Source organism: Anabrus simplex, chromosome 13 (assembly GCF_040414725.1).
Source record: "Anabrus simplex isolate iqAnaSimp1 chromosome 13, ASM4041472v1, whole genome shotgun sequence".
NCBI classification, from domain to species: Eukaryota; Metazoa; Arthropoda; class Insecta; order Orthoptera; family Tettigoniidae; genus Anabrus; species Anabrus simplex.
In genome coordinates, this window is record NC_090277.1 from 63,550,166 (window position 1) to 63,563,105 (window position 12,940).

Genomic DNA, 12,940 nt, shown 5'->3' on the forward strand with positions numbered 1-12,940 from the left:
TACACACTGTGGCTTAATTTGAGTAAATGCCATGGATATCTGCACGCCGCTGACCCCTCAACCTCCTCACCAAGCCTGTGCCCTCAAAGAAACATGATGGTCCAACACCATTCTGCCGCCGAGTTTTTATGTTTCAGTGCCCCCGCAGCCGCGCAGCGCCGTGCATCAACTGGGGAGGGGGATGGGCCCCCTCCTCTCCAGCGAGGACGACATGTACACGGCGAGCCGGAGCTCTCCTCCCGGCCAAGGCTGATGTGCGGCGCACAACCTGCTACTTGCCCGCAGCCTGCATATGTTCACCGCGGGCGCGGCGTACTTCAACACCTCTGCTCCCCTCATAGTGCGGGCGAGCGGTATCTCAGGGTACTTGAGGGGTCCGAGCGGCCTCCTTTGGACGCAAGCTGCAACGACCGGTCTGGCCATCCAACTTAGCCTACATCAACTACATGGACAGTCACTATAAGAGATGACTACACTTGGGAATTCAACAACAAATTTGGTGGACATTGCAAAATTTTTCATCACCTTTTAAAAGATTATCTTCAGAAATTCGCCTTCTACAAACATAAAAACCTTACGTTACCAATTACAACAAAAATTTTGGAACTGAATTAAGAATTTCTCAAATACTTCTGCAATTTATTTTAATATCAACATCAAAACTTGGACTTTGTTTTCAAACTGACTTCATGTGAAATCCCCGGAGGAACTTTTGGGGGGGGGAGGTCTGTACCGGGCGGTACACCTCCACTCCGTTAATTTAAAATGTGCGCCTGTTGGAACTCCTCTGCTGGAGGAGGGCTGAACTTTATCTACGCTGTTAATTCTTTACTTTCTCAAAAGATGTCACCATGTGGAAAAATTTGAGTTTTTGAACTGTGTCATTTTTGATGTGTTTTTGTTTCGCTTGAAGTAAGAAGTGTGAACTTTCTCTTCTAGAGGACACTACTGAAGATCTACAATAGTGCAACCTAGTGCGGAGTCAAAGAACTATTTTGTTGGAGAAAATTTAATTTCAAGAGTTTGTACTTTGTTAAATTTCTTTCTGTCTTTGTTTAAGTTGGCAATATTTACCCCTTTCTTCCCCTTGTTATGAATGTAACCAATCCCGAATTTCTTTAATTAATTTCTGACCAATCAGGGGTATCTTCCCCCAACTTGAATCTGTTGCGGGGTCCTATCCAATAAAAACGTTGTGGGCGGGTGTTTTCTTTCCCCTAACGCCTAGAACCTTCCACGAGAGGATATAAACTGCTGATTTTTGGGTCTCCGGGCCACTTCTGTTCCATCTTTCAGTGTGTTAAGTACATAGCAGGGGGCGGGAAGCGCCTCTTTCTTCGGCAGCGGTCAAAAACACGGTAACACATACTATAGTTGGGGTCTCACCAGAGATAAATAAGCTCCCTCCTTTACATCCTTACTACAACCCCTAAATACTCTCATAACCATGTACAGAGATCTGTACCCTTTATTTACAATCATATTTATGCGATTACCCCAATGAAGATCTTTCCTTATATTAATACCTAGGTATTTACAATGATCCCCAAAGGGAACTTTCACCCCATCAACGCAGTAATTAAAACTGAGAGGACTTTTCCTATTTGTGAAACTCACAGCCTGACATTTATCCCCATTTATCATCATACCATTGCCTACTGTCCATCTCACAACATTATCGAGGTCATTTTGCAGTTGCTCACTATCTTGTAACTTATTTATTACTCTGTACAGAATAACGTCACCTGCGAAAAGCCTTATCTATGATTCCACTGCTTTTCACATAAGTTATCATTGATATATATAAGAAAACATACAGGTCCAATAATACTGCCTTGAGGAATTCCCCTCTTAATTTTTACAGCGACAGATAAAGCTTCACCTACTCTAATTCTCTGAGTTCTGTTTTCTAGAAACGGAGCCAACCATTCATTCACTCTTTTGTCTAGTCCAATTGCACTCATTTATGCCAGTAGTCTCCCATGATCTACCCTATCAAATGCCTTAGACAGATCAATCGCGATACAGTCCAATTGACCGCCTGAATCCAGGATATCTGCTATATCTTGCTGGAATCCTATAAGTTGGGCTTCAGTGGAAACCTTTCCTAAACCCAAACTGCCTTCTATCAAACCAGTTATTAATTTTGCAAATATGTCTAATATAATCAGAAAGAATGCTTTCCCAAAGCTTACATACAATGCATGTCAAACTGACTGGCCTGTGATTTTCAGCTTTATGTCTATCACCCTTTCCTTTATATACAGGGCTACTATAGCAACTCTCCAATCATTTGGTAAAGTTCCTTCATGCAAAGTATAATCAAACAAGTACTTCAGATATGGTACTATATCCCAACCCATTTTCTTTAGTATACCCCCCGAAACCTTATCAATTCCAGCTGCTTTTCTAGTTTTCAACTTTTGTATCTTACTGTAAATGTCAATACTTCTTTGGTATTAGTAACCTCCTCTATCTGGACATTATCCTTGTAACCAACAATCTTTACATACTGCTGACTGAATACTTTTTCCTTTTGAAGATCCTCGCATTCACACTCCCCTTGTTCATTAATTATACCTGGAATGTCCTTCTTGGAAACTGTTTCTGCCTTAAAGTACCTCTACATACTCTCCCATTTTTCACTAAAATTAGTATGGCCAGCAATTATGCTTGCCATCATATTATCCTTAACTGACTTCTTTGCTAGATTCAATTTCCTAGTAAGTGCCTTCAATTTCTCCTTACTTCCACAGCCATTTCTAACTCTATTTCTTTCACAACTTGCACCTCCTTCTTAGTCTCTTTACTCCCCTGTTATAATATAGTGGGTATATAGTATATAGTATAGATTCGACACTACTTTCGATTATTTTAATATCTCACACCCTCCCACCGCCCCTAAGGTTTCCTGGGCTGTCTTACCCCCACGCGGTTTGTCTCCTGATACTAAAAATCCGTAGTGTACAATTAACCTCGGCGACCCCGAAAACTATGTATTCGACACTATTTCCGTTTATTTGTATATCTGACTCCCTCACCGCCCCCCGTCCGTAAGGGTTCCTGTGCAGTCTTACCCCAACGTGGTTTATCTCGTGATACTAAAAATCCGAAGTGTACAATTCACCTCGGCTACCCCGGAAACTAAGTTTTCGGCACTATTTTCGTTTAATTTTATATACGACTCCCCCCTCGCCCTCACCCCAAATGGGGCTGAACTTGGACTTAAAAAATCCGGAGTGTCACTATTCATCTCAGCGACCCCGAAAACTATGTATTCGGCACTGTTTTTCTTTAATTTTATATATATATATCGGTTAATAGTGACACTCCCGATTTTTAAAAGTCAAATTATTTTTTACCTGAACCCCCTAACACCCCATCTGTAAGGGGGCTAGAGGAGGATTACCCTCACAGTGCTCGTCTCCAGATAGCAAATAATAAGTGTTCAAAATTTGATTGAAATTGACCCAGTGGTTTAGGAGGAGATGTGTCATTAACACACATACATAGATAAGGCTAAAATAAATTAACTGAATATTAGTATGTTACAATCTGAGCCCGCCTGGTGTCCAAGATCGTTAAGGCGCTGAAGACTAAATGGTCTGACACCGAGGTTAGCCGGTTCGAGTCCCGTTGGTCGAAAACATTTTCACCATCAGAATGTTGGCTGGCAGGGTAGGGGAGGTGGTGGTATACAATTTGTAATCATTAGATTGCGTGCCAAAAGCCTGGATTAAATTCTAAACCTCCCCGCAGTGCTCATATGGAGTGAGGGCATATGACGCTGTTGATGGTGATTCGTCCGTCGGATGGGGACGTTAAGTCTTGAGCAGACCCCTTGGTGCTATTCGACAGGAGTAGGCTATGTGCCGGCACCGGGTTTCTCCCGCTCCCTACTATCATATATCACGTCATTCATTTCATCTCATTAACTCCTCTGATGAGGTTGACGTCAGGAAGGGCATCTGGTCATAAAAACCCGCCACGACAGATTCATCTCACCTCATACCCGACCCCGTAGGGAAACGGGACAAGGGTTGGACAAACACACAATCTGAGTATACTAAAATCGATGTTATATGTAGCCTATTTCTACGAACAGTCTATAGCCTTAAATGAGAGTAGCAAGAACGTAAATGGGATAGACTAGGAACTTAAATCTAGTACGTAATGTTTGGTTTCATTCACTCTTACATTCATTCGTGCTAACTGTATGTACTCTGGAGGAATTTACGGTAGGCTGTTTTAAATGTCCTAGACGAGCAAGACTTTTTAATATCTTCCGCGATCGTATTCCATAACCTAGAAGCAGAGACCAGGAATGTATGGCTGTATGTATTGTTCGATACGGTGCTATTTCAAGTAGTGAACCAGAACGAGTTTTAATTTCGTGGAACGAAGAAAGAAGCCTAAAATTGGACTATAGATAGGTAGGGCTGTTTGAAGAAAGCAACTAAAAGACGAGGGTCATTTGGTGCGTTTTTCTACGGTCATTTAAACGTAGCTATCCCAACTTTTTGTCGTATGGTGTTATATGAGCATCATGTCGGAGCTGGAAGGCATATCGAATGAAAGAGTTCTGTACACGTTGTAGCTTTGTTGTTTGTTCACAGGTTAGGTCAGTCAATAAACTGTCACAGTAGTCAAAGGTTTGAGAATCTCTGTAGAAAAAGCAAAATTTATTATAAACATCTAGAACACTCCAAAATTTTTGGCAACATATATTGGTCCAGTGGAAAGAGTAACGAAATTCAAATATCTGCGAGAGATAATTCATGAAAATGGTTTAGACAAATCTGCAGTAGAAGAAAGGGTACACAAGATGGAAAGAGCATATGGTATCACAAAGAATTTTTATAGCAAAATGTGTCTGTCTAAAAATCTCAAAATAAGGCACTACACTACCGTGGTGAAACCGGAATTCCTACATGCAAGTGAATGCCTGGTACTAAACTATAGATTAGATAAACTTTACGTACTAGAAAGGAGTATTATGAGAAAAATCTTAGCCCCTGTGAAAACAACAGAAGTACGGAAATTAAGATCTAATGACGAAATATACAGGAACTTAGAAAACATAACAGAAACCATAAGAAAAATGAGATAGCAATCTTTTCAGATTAACAAAAAGGATTTTCAAGTACCGGTACTGTACGTATGGGACAAAAAGGCAACAACTAGCTGGATTAAAGAAGTAAAGGAAGATTAAAAAGAAATAATAGGCTATAAACGAAGAAGAAACTTTGGACAGAGAATTTTTAGAAATATGGTAGTATATATGGAGGGATTCCAAAGAAGATGGAACAAGGAACCTGGTGCGAAATATTCGGAGGGAAGAAAGAAAAACGCAGAGTAAAAAGAGGAAAGAACATTGGAAGGAACGGAAGAGAAAACAACAAAGTATGAAGAATTGAAATGAAATTGGCACGTGGTCTTTAGCATGTCTCATCGGAAATAATAATATTATTATTATTAATAATAATAATAACAATAATACTAATAATAATTTTTCCGTGGTATCTGTGGAACATCAGAGGTGAAAGAAGGTGCCGGGGTGAACGGGTCTAACTACAAAAATCAAAGTTAATTTAAAACTGTAACAAAGGTTATATTTTTTCTCTCTTTTAAAAGAAACAACAAGCAACAAGGTACCAGTAACAAATTTCAGTCTAGGAAAAAACAAGATTGGTGGTATAAACAGAACTTAGGCATTACATTTCCTGAGCTCTAAGCTCACACAACACATATTTACTAAAGGGCAGAAATCCCCTCCGTACAGGGAGCACTTACACCCAACTTTTAATATCAAGCCTCTCTGAGGCACTTTTACAACGCATGATAAAGAGCTGACACGCTCTCAGTTTTTCAAGTCTCTTCAGGGCAATAGCAGATTTCACAATAGCTTGCCAACAACGCACAACTTACAAAAATGAACCTGGGGTACCCCGTACCCAACCTACTCTGGCCTTAGTGGAAAAAGAACAGGTTAAGTAAATGGCCTGAAAAACCAAAAGGAATGGAGGCGTGTATTTTCACCCCTAAATGAAACGTCTTAAAACCTAAGAGGCACTAGGCCGATGAAAACAGGGGCTATTCCCAAACTATGGAGGTGACTCGTATAAGAAAAATTTAAGACATTACAGAAAGGAAGAAAAACCAGTTACAAAACGTAGTCACCTCAAACCAAAATGAAGGGGAGCTCGAGAGGGTAAAACACTCTCTATCCCCGAATTACAGTTACAGATATTATGAAGTTTTTACATCAAAGGTAAAAATTTACATGGTTGAAAGATAGGTTACATAGTAAAGGTTTCGGACCTTCCCCGCGGGTTAAACTGCTGAGCTAGCAAGAAATAAAGATGTTCAACGGCCATTACCTTTCTGAAGAGCTGCTGCCCGGAGGAAGAGGCGCTACCCGCCCCCTGCTACACGTCCATACACTAGGTTAGATGTTGATGAATTGGCCGAGAGACGAGAAAATCAGCAGTTTTTATCCCCTCGGGGAAAGTTCGAGACCTTTCATGAATAATCAAGACACACCCACAGGTTTTTATTGGATAGCTTAAGGTTACACATCAAAATCGAAGAAGAAAGACACGATTGGTCAAAAATTAATTACAGAAATTCTGGATTGGCTAAGTTCAAAACTGGCGGAAAGAAAGATTAATATTGCGAACCCACAAATGAAAGAACGAAATTTAGTAAGGATAAAAACTTATGAGTACAAAATTTCTTCAAAAAAAGTTCCTTAACTTCGCACCAGGGTGCATGATCATAGTTTTTTAGTAGAGACATCTATAAGAGAATGTCCACACTTCTTGATCAATGGAAAACAAAACAAGTTGAAATCCACACAGTACTGACAACTTTGTAATCACAAAATTTACGGTAGTGACATCTTCTGAGAAAACTTATAAGTTGATCCAGTTTTTAAAGTCCAGAGTTTCTCCTGTAGAGGTTTTAATGACGCAAGATTTAAAAATGCGGCGTAGGGGTGTACCGCCCAGTACAATAATAATAATAATAATAATAATAATAATAATAATAATAATAATAATAATAATAATAATATTTGTGGATCAGCAGAGGTGAAAGAAGGTGCCGGGGTGAATTGGTCTAACTACTTTGTCAAGAAAGAATTTAAACTGAAATGAAAGGTTATATTTTCGAAAAGCAACAAGTTAACACATTCTCACTTAGTGAGATAACAATGACATAGCAATTTAAAAACCAGACTTAGAAAAATCCAAGAATTCAAATCCTTAACACACTTGAGCTACAAGCCCCTAGTTTTACAATTTTTGAGCTTCCAGATCAAACTTCACAGAGGAGCATAAATTTACAAAAGGGCTCCCTAATTTACAATATCAAGCCTCCTAGAGGCACTTTTCCAATACAAGAAAAGATCTGACACGCTCTCAGGTTTTTCGAGCCTATTCCAGGCAATACCAGAACTTACAGTTACTTGCCCACAAGGCACAACCTGCGAAAAATGAAACAGGGGTATCTAGTACAAAACCTACAGGGCCTTCGTGTAAAAGAAATGACAGTTAAATAAATGGCCCGAATACAAAATGAAAGGAGGCGAATACTTGCACTCTTCTATTTAGCTTCTTAAAACCTAACAGGCATAAGGGCTATTCCCAAACTATGGAGGTGACCCGTATAAGAAAGAAATTTAAAACGTTAATGAAGAGAAGAAAATCAGTTACCAAAACGTAGTCACCTCAAACCAAAATGAAGGGGAGCTCGAGAGGGTAAATCACTCTCTATCCCCGAATTACAGTTACAGATTTTATAAATAAGCCGGCAGAACGTACATTTTAGAGAAGTTGGTTACATATTGAAGTTTCGGACCTTTCCCGCGGGTTAAACTGCTGAGCTAGCAAGAAATAAAGAAGACCTGCTGCCTGATGAAAGAGGCACCACCCGACTCCTGCTTCACATCCACACACTTAGTTAGATGTTGATCAAATGGCCAAGAGACGTGAAAATCAACAGTTTATAAACCCTCGGGGAAAGTTCGAGACCTTTCATGAATGATCAAGACACAGCCACGGTGTTTATTGTTTAACTTCAAAAGTTACACTCAACATCGAAGAAGAAATGCATGATTGGTCGGAAATTAATTACAGAAATTCTGGATTGGCTAAATTCAAAACTGGCGGGAAGAAAAGGTCAATATTGCCAACCCACAAATGAACGAACATAATTTAGTAAAGAACAAACTTAGGCATACAAAAGTTCTTCAACAAAGATTCTTAACTTCGCACCAGGGTGCATGATCATAGTTTTTTAGCAGAGACATCTAGGAGAGAATGTCCACACTCCTTGAAGAACGGAAAACAAAACAAAGTAGAAATGCACACAGTTCAGGAAACTTCACCATAAAAAACTTACGGTAGTGACATCTTCTGAGGAAAAGTTTAAGTAAGTCAAGTTCCAAGCTCGGTGTTTCTCCTGTAGAGGAGGTTTTACTGGCGCAAGTTTTAAAAGTGCGGCGTAGGGGTGTACCGCCCGGTACAATAATAATAATAATAATAATAATAATAATAATAATAATAATAATAATAATAATAATAATAATAATAATAATAATAATAATAATAATAATAATAATAATAATAATAATAATAATGTGTCGTTGTTGTTTTGTTTGAGCCATCAGTCCACAGGTTGGTCTGATGCAGCTTTCCATGCCACCCTAACCTGTACTAACCTTTTCATTTCTACGTAATTACGTCTGCTCTAATATGCTCGTCATACCCATACCTTGGTCTACCCCTACCGTTCTTATCGCCTACACTTCCCTCAAAGACAAACTGAACAAGTCCTGGCTGTCCTAAGATGTGTTCTTCTAGTCAAATTTAATTAAATCGATCTCCTCTCACCGTTTCGATTCAGTATCTCCTCTTCGTGATTCGATCTATCGATTTCACCCTCAGCAACTTTCCGAAAGCTTCTATTGGTTTTCTTTCTGAGATATCTGTCGTTCATGTTTCACTTGCATACAGTGCCACACTCCAGGCGAAAGTCTTCAAAAACATCTTTCTAATTCTTCAATCAATGTTCGAGATGAACAGGTTTCTTTTCTTAAGAAAGCTCTTGCTTGCTTGTGTCAGTCAGCATTTTATGATCTCCTTATTTCTGCCATCGTTAGTTATTTTACTACTTAAGTAAAAATATTCATCTATTTCCTTTAAGTTTTCATTTCCTAATCTTTTATTGCCTACTTCGTTCGACTGCACTCCATTACTTTGTTTTGATCTTATTTATTTTCTTCTTGTACTCCTTATCCAAGACTCTGTCCATACCATTCAGCAATTTCTCCAGATCTTCTGCAGTCTCAGATAAAAGAACAATATCATCGGCATATCTCAGGGTTTTGAATTCCTCTCCTTGGATTGTGATTCACTTTCCATAATAATAATACAACAAAAATAATAATAAAAATAAATTGATTGGCGTAACAGCCCCGAAGGGCCATGGCCTACCAAGCGACCTCTGCTCAGCTCGAAGACCTACAGATTACGAGGTATCGTGTGATCAGCACGACGAATCCTCTCGGCCGTTATTCTTGGCTTTCTAGACCGGGGACGCCATCTCACCGACAGATAGCTCCTGAATTTTAATCACGTAGGCTAAGTGGACCTTGAATCAGCCCTTAGATGCAGGTAAAAATCCCTTGCCTGGCCGGGAATTCAACCCGGGTCCTGGAATTCGCCACGCCAATGAGAAAACTTAATTTGAGCACCCAGTGACAAAAAATCCAGTGTATATTTTTCTAGATGTGTGCCAAATGCTGAAATTGGTGAGAAATCCTTTGGCTTCCTTCGGCACAGTTTTTAAGAGTGAAGGTAATGCCATAAAATTGACGTACGTAGAAAACTAGTGGAAATACAACTAGAAGAGGAATTAACACTTGCTACTAAGATTCATAAGCGCAATATTAATTGGGAATCAGAAAAGATGAAAGTCAAATTAGCAGCTTAAACTCTGGGTAACATTGTGGCTCAGGCACTCACGTATTTGAAAAATACAGCGTACGACTTATTTGAAGACTGTGAAGTTACAGCTGAATTTTTAGAAAGTTTTAATAACATATTTGACATTTTAAAAGTCGGGATTTAAGTGTGCTTTCCCTCCAAAAACAGAGGTCATTATAAAGGATTTCATTAGCAAGGCAGAATCATACATCATGGGGCTAACAACATCAAGTTCATCAGACTGTTCTGTTCTTCACTCAAGAAAAAGGACTGGATTTCTTGGATTTTTGGTGTGCATGAGAAGTTACTTTGGCCTCTGTAAGTATTTAGTCCTCAGTGGGTTGCCCAAAATGAAATACCATACTTGTTACTGTACAAATTAAGTCAGGATCACTAAGAGGTATTGTTCTCTGCCATCAGAAGGAGAGGAGGTGATAAAAATAACTCTACTACTGCTCAGTTTAAAGATGCATACAAACGATTGCTGGTTCGCCATGAGGAAAAAGGAGCAAATTAAAGAAATTGCATTGCCTTGGATCAAATTAATATATTAAGTGTATCTAGCTCCAAGCCCAGATCAGTATCATGCATGTCTTGCCGTATCACAGCATAGGGTTGCAGATATTGCACTCATCATGACTACTGTACTCATCCAGCATTTGAACAGTTGTCCCCATATGAGAGTGATGTTGTGACATGTATTGCTGGATTTGTGGCGAGCATTTGAACAGTTGTCCCCATATGAGCGCGATGTGACATATGTTGCTGGATTTGTGGCGAGCATTTGAACAGTTGTCTCCACATGAGAGTGATGTTGTGACATATGTTGCTGGATTTGTGGCGAGCATTTGACCAGTTGTCCCCATATGAGGGTGATGTTGTGACATATGTTGCTGGATTTGTGGCGAGCATTTGAACAGTTGTCCCCATATGACAGTGATGTTGTGACATATGTTCCTGGATTTGTGGCGAGCATTTGAACAGTCGTCCCCATATGAGAGTGATGTTGTGACATGTATTGCTGCATTTGTGGCGAGCATTTGAACAGTTGTCCCCATATGAGAGCGATGTGACATATGTTGCTGGATTTGTGGCGAGCATTTGAACAGTTGTCCCCATATGAGAGCGATGTGACATATGTTGCTGGATTTGTGGCGAGCATTTGAACAGTTGTCCCCATATGAGAGTGATGTTGTGACATATGTTCCTGGATTTGTGGCGAGCATTTGAACAGTTGTCCCTGTCGTGACAGACAGGATTTGAGCTTAGGTGAGCTTGTAGGATATGTCAGATTCTTTGGAAGGTTGGTTGGATCGTTCCCGAGCGGTAGGAACGTATAGGTTGGGAAGTTTCAACTAAGGTGCAGAGAAAGAGGAAGTCGATGAAGTGTATTCCCACGAAGATAATGTATTCTGATACGTAGAGTTAAATACAGTATGCACACTATGTACAATAAAAACAAGACTTAATGTTGGCAAGTCTTGAGCGAGAAGTTGTCTATTAGTCGTCCTTTCGAAGTTAAGTATGAGGATACTTATTATTGTTATTACCGGTTGCGTAATCGTCCTGCCGACCGGCAGAGATTCTACTAGCAACTCGTCCGCGAGATGAATGATAGAAGCCCTGAATCATGAATTCTCTGTCCTTTTATAGCCTCCGGGGGCACACCCCATGTTCCGGAAGCTTGTGGAAACTGGCGTACGTGACTGCCGATTTTTCCGTAATTCTAACCAATCAGAGGCCTGTATCCAAGAGACGTTTCTAGTACCTTCTTACTGCGTCTATAGAGTTGAACCATGCCCTGGTCAACTTGACTCACGTCCTGTATGACAAACTTCTCTGTTACTCAAGATTTCTCAACGTGCACGAAATACGACTTCTACTTTTAACTATTCAATTGCATGAATATAATTAATTTACAACCTTTAATTATTTTCAGGTATGGCTATAGGTATGCCTATATCAGACTTCTAGCCTCTATTACAGACTGATCATTATATATCAGGTACAGCTATTCCTCCTACGTTCCCTGGGTTCGATCCTCGGAGGGAATAGCACTCCTGAGTTCCAGTCCCTGGGAGGACACGACACCTCCCTCCCCTGGCGAGAAATGAATGCAAACATTCCTTGCATTCATTTCGTTACTTGCAAGTTACAATAATTCACAATTTATAACCTCTTGGAGCTTACACTCTGATTAGTGGGACTACGCTGTGCCAATGTCTCATTCGGTAACACCCTTGACTCCGGTGTTTCTATTAATTCTAACTCTGACTGCAAGCCAGGCTCACGGAGGGGGGGGGGGCGCATTCCAATGGCCCTGGGTTGCCGAAATTGGACGGTAATGTCTTCGTCCTTGCCTTTCTGTTGGCAGTAATCACATTTTGATATACGCAGAGATTGGGGCAGCGTTCCTTGTAGTCCTCAATGCACTTGGATTTATACTTACAGCTTTTACAACAGCCACAACAACAACAACACAATATTACTATCATTAGGACTAAAACACTCCATGTTACAATTTGATACCCACTTACGTATCTTAATGCCATATTATGTTTGAGTTCAGTCTCTTGCTGTTGCACAAAACGTTTGACGTCACTGACCTTTTGACTGGTCCATTTTAACTCATCCACATGATTCAACAAATTACCTACAGTAACTTTGTTTAATTCAGGAACTTCACTGAGTTTTATACTACTGTAACTCGATTCACAACAATCATATTCCAGTGCAATTTCAGGTATAATGTCCTTCTTCATGGTGGAGTTTATACTCTCTGAACTTTGTATCTTACTGTCTACAGAATATACAGTACACAAATCCATGAAACTTATTATACCTAGGCCATGTAATTTTACACCACTAGTAGATTTTTTTCAAAAACACAGGTCACTTGGGTTTCATTTGGGGATATATAAATGTATTTATTATCATTTACAGGGATCCAA

The 12,940-nt window shown here is 39.8% G+C and overlaps 1 protein-coding gene across 1 annotated transcript in view; it reads right to left on the bottom strand.

Annotated features, from left to right (window-relative positions):
* The window catches only part of LOC136872267 (uncharacterized), a 476,437-nt gene that overhangs the window by 456,233 nt on the left and 7,264 nt on the right, over nucleotides 1-12,940 (bottom strand). The window lies entirely within an intron of this gene.